The following is a 9288-nucleotide window of genomic DNA, read 5'->3' on the forward strand; positions in this document are numbered from 1 at the left end:
CTGATTGGCTGTGTCTCCTCAGATGAATTGAGAGAAGAGGTTATAACAAGTATCTACTCTGTAAACTCTATCGTGTACATAACAAGAACTATGTGACTGGAACTTGGGTTCTAATGTAACCTAAAGGTTGCCGTGCTTATGCTAAATGGAAAGGCTCTCCTTTTCAGAGAGCTTAAAAGTTTCACATTTAATAATAGTTTGGAAGGAAACTATTGCTTCTTTCTAATTGAAGAATACAATGATCTCAAAGTGGAATTGTTTTTGATAATCCCTTCCCCGACTAAAGTGAATTTAAAGAGATTTAGTAATATAAGAAATTAAGGGTTTGAGAATAAAATAGATACTACCCTGTGATTAAAAACAAAGAAATTGGTTGGCCTGCCAATTGGTAAACCATATTTATCTGGGAAACTTCATTTGTGCCACTTCACAAATTATGCTCTGCTCCAGCTGCCCATGTTGAATGGAAGGGACCTGTGAGAGACAGTCAGCTGGCTGGTTTGCACTGGGGCAGAGGTTGAGTAGAGTTACTTAAATCCCCAGAGCATCATTTAGTTAATGTTAGTTCTTTTTTTTTTCCCCTCCCCCTGAGCCTGCCGCCCCACCCTCCGCCCCCGCCCCAACCATCCTGTCCACTCAGGCTTCCCTTTTCTTCTTTCGATGAAGTTGATCTCTTGTTACTTACAGTGCCTATATTTACAAAAATTTTTCCTCAAATTTTCGCAACACATTACATGAACCCAGAAGAGCCATATTAGGAGATGGCGATGAGAGTTAATGATATATCTTTAGATAAAGCCATCCTCCCGTGCAATCACATCAGAGTCATCAGCTCATTTGTCATGGCTGAAGTGAAAATGTCAGGACCAATGAGTGTATGAGTGCTGAAGGGGGCGAAAGGGCTTTTGGAGAGAGACATTTTTGTGCTGGGAGTCGGCCATGGTTTAGTTTTAGCTCCAGGGAAATATTGGGATTAGCCATCACTGTGTACAAATCCTTAGCACAACAGAATTAGTTGGGAAAATGGGGAGGTGGGGGTCATGAGGATGGGCACATTTCTGGAGACATTCTCCAGGCTACAGGCCAGAAACTATGGAAAAGAATGAGGTGATTAATAAAATTCTTTTAGGGATATGTTGTATACAGGTTCATCAATTTCAAGACTAAAGTCATAGGTTTGAATGGTGTCAAGGAAGACCTGCGTAATATACCACTAAATATGTATATGTGGCCTCTGTTTTAAATTTAGCTGCATTAAAAGAATTTCAATCTTAACATCCATTTGAAAAGTTTTCAGAAAGGTAATATTGGAGTACACAAAGATAACATTCAGGCATAAAGTACTTTTGACATTACGGTAGAATGGAAGTTAACACTTAATTTAAATAACAATAATTATGATGAAATACTTGTTGCATTACTGAATTTACACAAAACCAAGAAGCTAAACTTTCTTTACAGAGACTTCATTCTGAAACTTTAATTGAAAAGCAAGTTATTTTCTTTAGCTGCAGAAGTTCTTATCTTTGATAGACCAATACTAGCAGATTTATTTCATTTTAGGTCCAGTTAACTGTTCTCTTTCAGATAATGTACCCACACAACCTTTTCTTGTTTAATTCTATTGATTTACAGTGTTAAAGTGAAATAATCTGATACCTGTTTCCTGCCCTTTGAGTATTTGTCGTCAAAGAGGCTGATTAGTTTTTTCCCCCAGCTCTTTAACTGTTTTAAATGTATAATTATCATTGCATGTCATTTGATAGCTGCACTAATTGCTGCCAACTATTGTCTGTTTGCACTTAATGGTGAAACCTGATCAACATCCTGCTTTGGTTGATGTTTGGTGGTAAACTTTAATTAACTCTTATTGCATTGAAGAAGAGTTCAAGCTTGGTGCTAACTAATCATTTACCTTCATTATGTCCTGACAGCTCCACTTGTTCTTGGTCCTAATAGATACACCAGTCAGTAAATAAACCTGCAAACCTCATGACTTGTAGTTTCTCCACACTGATATTTTGCTACTTAAAGTATAACATAATTGGGCCCAGATAACTAGTTAGTTAGTTTAGTATCTCTAGCTTTGTAGACACTAATCTTAAATTGCTTCTTTCATGCTGGACAATTTCATTTTAATAGAAACTGTAGATTTGAGATAACATTATTTCTTCAACATGGTTCCTCTGAACATGCATCTTTTGAATCAATACAATTAAGCTTGTCTCCTGTTGGAATTCTTGTAATTATTTTTCCTGAGATACTTTTCCTGTAATGATATTGAAGTTAAAGTAATCAGGTTACCAGCAGATCATGTAAAATTCAACTCAAAATTGCTGGCTGCTTGATTTTAATTTGTCTGACATCAAGTTTGTTTGAAAAGGGATAATATGTGGGTAAACCAAGGAGCTTATAATTATGGTTGACGGTTGTTTGTTTATAATGAAATCTAATTAAAGTTCATACATTTAAAATACAAAAGCTAATTACTGAATTGCTCACTTCACTGATGGGCAGCAGTCAAATTAACTTTCAGGCCAAAAAAAAAAAAAAAAACTTAAATAAAAATCCCCAAACAAAAGCCTCTTTATAATAGCAATAAAATAACAACTAATCTCAGAGATCAAACATAAATTTGACAATATTTCATCCAGAAGAAAACTTGGCATTCTACTTATGTTCTCTATTATGCTATTCCTAATGTGGTTTTTAATATAAAGTTATTTAAAATATTTACATGGGATGTAAAAAGACACTTGTATTTGGTAGATTCTAAGAGTATTATATAGTAAGATGCACTTGGCAGTGATTTAAAGAATTTATGCCTATAACTTTCTTCAGTGAAACTATTTGAAATCATGTAAAATTATTGAAATCATTGCTCAAGAAATAGGAATGTTTGCTGGAATACTTGACCTGTGATTGATTTTATGAAGATAATTATGGTAGGTTTAGCCTGCAAGAAATGACTTAAAAAAAAAAAAATGTGCCTACGCTATTATACTTACTGTTATATTGGTTATGAGATCATATTGGTAGGGATTGTGAAATAGAAATAATTATACAATTGTTTTTTCTTTGAAATATTTGGTTGTCAGTAGTTCAATAATCAATTTCATATATGAATAGACAAAGGAGAAAAAATACAGATGCATGTTAAAATATACTGTCTTTGCATTGCCTTTCATATGTCTTTACATATGAAATAAATTGTATGTGCACTGGTTTTTACTAGTCTGGTATATCTTTTTTTGAAGCCAAAGAGTCTACAGTTATATATAACTTAATAAAACTAATTAAGAATAATTTTTTAAATGTACTTATGTGATAACTTAAAAGATTATCAACTATGCACTCTTAGATTATGCATATGCCAGAGAGATTAGTCAGTTACATCTTAAAGACGAACAATATAACATGTGAAAAACATGGTAACTGTGATTTATAAATTCCAAAAATGATTGAAGCAGTTCATGTTTTTCCAAGGAGAACTAAAGTGTTCTGTGTTAAAGCTTCATGTTTAGCAGTGTAATTTACTTGAACTTTCAGATATGGTAGAAATTGAGGGAGGGAGTCTGTGAAAGGAAAATAATTCTGTCCATTATTGAGATCCTTGTAAATGTAAGTATAATCTACACAATCTTTTCATAACTTCAGTGTATATTTATATGCATTTTATTATAGTACCTGATTGATTTATGGATTAATATTTATGTAGGGAAGAAAAATTAAAAGGATCATATAGTCATTTAATTCTAATCCTACTTTGCATAGATGGACCAAAAAGAAGATGATTAATGCTGAAGTATGACTGGGTCACTGGCATTTGGAAGTACCTTTTTGTTCAATAAAGACAGGAAAAAAAAGTCAGTATATTCTCAGTATTGGCAAACAACAGCTTTCTAGTAATACTTTAGCTGATTAGGACATCCTTAACCTTTAATGAAGCAATCACTACAAAGCCTTAATGTCAGCTGGAATACTAGCAAAACAGTATCAAAGAAAGAATCAGAAAGAGGCACTGAACATAATTACAGTTCATGTCCTTGTCTCACACCAATGCAAACTATTCATTTTCAATTAGAATGAATAAGAAAATTAGAAATCAACTAGATTGGTTGCAAGTACCGAAGTTTGTTTACAGAGGGTAGCTAAATTATTGGGTCCATCTTGCACACTGATTATAAAATTTTCCTGAAGCAAACAAATAAAATGAGTCATATAATAGTGTAATTTTGTTAAGGAGAGATTATTGATTCCTCTCTAAGGAAAGTAGCTGGAGTTTGATTAAAGTTTTGAAGAAAACTGAGTAAAATTCCTATTTCCCACAACTATTCAAATTTAGAACTATTGGACTCATTGGTAAAGTGCACCTTTTCTCTTTAGTTTTCCATCACATATGTTTAATGCTATATAATTGTTATATACAGTCTATGCAGATTTAGTGATGTGAGAGAGAATGAGGGAAAATGAGGGTGGGAAGAGAGGAAGAGAAAGAAAAGAATGAGAGAGGGAGAAGAAGACTATTAATCACAGGGTCCCATTTACAGAGAAGAAAACAAATCTTCATTGACTAGCTAACACTAATGAGAAAAACGAGAGGAAAACGGGGAAAAACGACTTAGTTGACTCACATACTCATACTTGTCTTTGTAAACTTTCTCTATTTAAAAAATGTGCCTGTTTTAAATGCTGAATATGTTTGGTTACATCCTTCTATTCAAACTTAATTACCTTCTCCCCTTTGTCGTGACATGGGTGGAAAGTTTTTGCCGTGTCAGGAGAGGTCGTCACACATTCTTTTGCAGTTCTCTTCATTAATTCCTTCTTGCAGAAGCATTTTCTCTCGTGCTGGGAAGGTAGGAGGGTGTAACAGAAGAGCCCTGAAACATCAGCAGGAAGCTCTAAGCTGGTTAATGCAGTATAATTGTCTGGACATAGACTGGTCTTTGTTTGTGTGGTTCACTCCGAATCAGCTGTAATTAACTCCAGAGTGTTTCCAGATTGCCAGCAAAGAAAAATTACAGCTTTTCTGTTTTAAATTGTAAAGCTCACAAACATTAACTATGCAGATTGCATTTACTTTGATATATTTCTATCTTACAAGTGAAAAAGCTTGTTTGGCTACCCAACCCCCACTTCTAAAAATCTGCTTTTGTAAGTTATTTGATTTAGTGTCTATTGGAACATAATGACTCCTTAATAGTTGGAATTGAAACCTTTTTTACTTAATATTTTCTATCCTTTTACATCCTTGCATTGACCGTCTTTCTTGCTAATGTTTTTAATACTGTAGTGGGAAAAAAGTTATGCAATCTTTCATGAAATACTCCACATATACTAAAATAAGCAAATAGCAGAGTACGATGAATTAAAGAGAAACACTAGCACCAACCTAAGACTGAGATCAAAGATGTACCTGACGTAACTGGTACTTCCACACAGGTATTTACCTGTGTTACGATACATCAAAAGAGAGACTGAGAAACAGGCAATTCTCCTACCCTCTTCTCTGAGTTCGCACACCACACCCTTTTAAAAGCTTCTATACAGTAGTTTATAATTATGAATTCCAACTTGGGTAAAAGTGAGGTAGCGATAGCGGTGAGAACTAATGCAGCCTTGTACACAAAAGATTTGTCAGCAACTGATGCAAAAAAAAAAAAAAAAAAAAAAAAAAGAAGTCCAGCCAAAATTCTTTTTTTTTTCTTTCTTCTGAATTTAACAATAAGGAATTTAAGCCTCAATGTGGCTTTAGCAACCAAAGAAAAGAAGCTCTTGGTGTCTGCATAATACCACTTTGATGGATTTTTTTCATCAGTTCTCTGTACGTGGCAACAAATAAACAAGTATAATTATACTTGTGAAGGTCTATTCATTGCTTTGTCAGGATTAGATATATGTGCCGTTTTCACACTGTGCCTCTCTTTTGTCTTTGCCTAACTCACTATGACATATTGATAGAGGATTTGGAATGGGGAAAAGGCCACAGCAGAGACAGTGATGACCTTTTGGAAACTTGATATAATTCAAGGATTTTTATCTATTTTCTATTTTTTAAAATTTGTAACTAGTTACCAAATTATCATGTAAGTGGACAACTTTTAACCCACATAAAATGGAGTAAATAAAGACTCAAAGTGTTATGACATGGCTAAAGAACAGTTGAGAATAAAGACAATAGGCTAAGGAGCCCACTGGTCTTCTTTCCCAGCACTTAGCAGAGTGGCTAACCTAGCATTCCTTTCCCATTATTCTGTCCTCTTGATCAGATCACGTTCTTTTTAATCATTTCACAAACACTGTCTCACTGGACCGTAGAAGAGGGCTGGGACAATCTCAATTAAAAAACAGAGGTAAAACTGGCCTCTCTGATTTTGGGTTCTAATGGGAACTCTGCTTTCTGAATGCAAAGGAATTCTTCTATTGTTCAGAAAGCACCCCCTTTCATTAGCTAGGCTCCTTGTAGGTGGGTTTGGTCATTTAGCAGAGCAGAGTTTAGGCAGCAGTGACTGCAGACGAAAGCAAAGCAGAACGACTAATAAAAGTTCTTTTCTGCATATTGTCCATTAGTTCTGAAAAAGGGATTTGACATGATCAAAGTCACTGATCTTGTGAATTACTAAGAATACCAAAAATGTGTATGTACACATATTCTAAGCAGACCAGCAGGTATGTATTGCTTTGAATTTAGCATTAAAACTATGTTAGGTTTTCTCTCTGGGATTTCTTGAGGACTTTGGTGATTTTACAAACAGAATGTCTGGCAGTAGGGAACAGAAGTTGGTGAACACTAAATAAAAATCACCTTAAATGGTGAAGGAACTTTTATAGTGAGTGAACTTGTTATGCAGTCATTTTGGAATGAATTCTATGGTTTAAGTTAAATGGTTGTTTTTGTGGTCTTTTTTACTGGGACTTATAAAACTTTATCGTAAATTTCTTAAATGGGTCACTTTGATAAAAGAAAGACCTCGTCTGACATTGACAACAGTGAAATCACTTAGCATCGTATTCAGTGTCACTGTACATAAGGATCTAAATAACTTTTTATCTATACAAACTAAAGTAATTCCCTCAGAATATACTGAAAAACATTGTCATGGTTATAGTCAATAGCAACAAAATAAAAATTTTAAAATCAAATAATATATTATTAGCTATATCAATTTAGATAGTTTTGTTATTGTTGGTTTTGGGATGAAATGTAAATTTGATTGTATAGAAGACATGTATTTGACTTAGTTTATGATTTATATGTAGCTTATTGAGAAGAAATTGATTGGAAATCTTCTGTAAAATTGTATGGGAGTATTGTACCAAAATATATCCTACCATATTGCTTTGACCTATGATGGATTCCTTAATGTGGTTTTCAAAATTTTTTATACAGCAATAATGTTACATTTTGAAGGTGACTTCTGGCTCTTTTAAGGTAAAAGAAAAAAATGGGATCTACTTTATGTAGGGAAATATTGAGATGATACGTTGCAGGGTTTATTCCACATCTGGCCAAAATTGTTAACTGCACATTTTATGCAATTCATTTGAGTTGCTTTTAGAATGTGTGTAATAATTCTAGCCGGTGACTGTATTTGTGGGATGAGAACTGTTATAGGAGTGAAGATAAAACTAAATTCAAATAGCATATATAGCTTAGAAACTTTTTTATAAAGCTGTAAAATATTAAGGAGTTTTCCTCACTCTTTATAATTAAAGTGAATTTTTTTTACATATCAGATATATTCATCATGCTTAGCAGGTTATCCTATCACTGGGGAAAATCACCCTGGGTTCTGGAACTTTATGTTTTAATCTAGCATCATTAGTTTAGTCTTATTTACCACCTTGCATTCATTCCAAATTTCTAGTCTCTTTCTGACTCCCTCATTTCCTTCAGGCCAGCAAGAGATTATATTTTAGGCACTTTGGCTGCCTTCAGTATGAATACGTTGTTTGTGCAGAATTGGCAAATGCAAAGGTAAACATTAATGCTTATGGACTAATTACAAAATTGTTAGGTTTTCTTACTTATGGTTATCAGATTATTTCAGGGGATTTTGAAAGCTGTATGCATGCCATGAGGATAATTAACCTGAAGCTCATCAATGATTAAAATTAAAATTACACACTAGGCTTTGTGATGTTTGATTTGTGAGCAATTAGAATGTCATTTTAACTATCTCAGATACCAAAATGAATTTTGAATTCATTTTCAATCTATGAAGATCTTTTAATGTTTTCTAAACTGATCATTTTCCCTCTGATTTGCCTGACAAGATTGGATTTGATTACACTAAAGAGAGTTTTAATTAGCTATTCTTTATACTTAATATGCCAGTGACCTTCACTGATGTCTTTCTTGTATAAGAACTTTTAAAAAGGAATTTCTAAAATGCTTAGTAATATTGGTGAAACCAATATTCTGTTTTGTTTTCTTCCAGTTCTCCATCACTCTGAAGACTATGTAATAAGGTATAGGGATGGGAGGAGCATCTAGGCTGAGATAGTACATATTTATCATAACCAATATGATATGCAATGTAATATAGCAACTTTAATCTTTCTTGTTTCAGAAATTGTCTGGATATGTGAAAGTGTTGATACTTTTAAATTAAGGTGCTGGCCTTGAAGTTGTGAGACTCTTCACATTTAAGATTTGAAATAAGGTTGTTTACCTGTTTCATAAAATCAAGACAGTGCCTATGTTATAGGCCGAAAATAAACACAAGTTTCAGACCACTCCACTGTTGTGTACAGTGCCATCATTCTGCAAACTGAGAGATCTGCAGGGACTCAGAGAAACTTAAGCTGTAATCAAGCTGCTATTACAGTAGCTGAGGTTCTCGGGCAAGACACACACACACACACACACACACACACACGAAGAGAATGAGACTTTTTACCAATGAATGCCCAACTTTCACTGGTACTTTACCCTGCTGTCAGAAACTGATATGGCTTTTATGGAGTGCATCTTGTCCTCAACAAATAGGGTTTCTGGTCTAAGATGCCTGCTTGCAAAAAAACTTTTAAAAAATGAGGGATTTTCATTGGGAGTGCTTGTGTATGATTTGTTAAGCCAGGGGAGATGTTGATTGAGGCAGTGGTTGAGAGATGGGCAACTCACCAGGATTGATAACATCAAAATGGTATTTGAAATGGTGTTCATTACGCATTGCAGTGAAAAAAACTCAGTGAATGTGATTGTCCCCTAGGATGATAGGACTGGTTGCAGTAAATATTAATTTCTGTTCTGTTGCCCATTGAGGTGACTGAAGTGTGGGG

General features: G+C 34.1%; 1 protein-coding gene across 1 annotated transcript in view; it reads left to right on the forward strand.

Annotated features, from left to right (window-relative positions):
* ZFHX4 (zinc finger homeobox 4) overlaps window positions 1-9288 on the forward strand; it is a 188888-nt gene that overhangs the window by 13039 nt on the left and 166561 nt on the right.

The sequence above is a fragment of the Chlorocebus sabaeus genome, chromosome 8, assembly GCF_047675955.1.
Source record: "Chlorocebus sabaeus isolate Y175 chromosome 8, mChlSab1.0.hap1, whole genome shotgun sequence".
Lineage (NCBI taxonomy): Eukaryota > Metazoa > Chordata > Mammalia > Primates > Cercopithecidae > Chlorocebus > Chlorocebus sabaeus.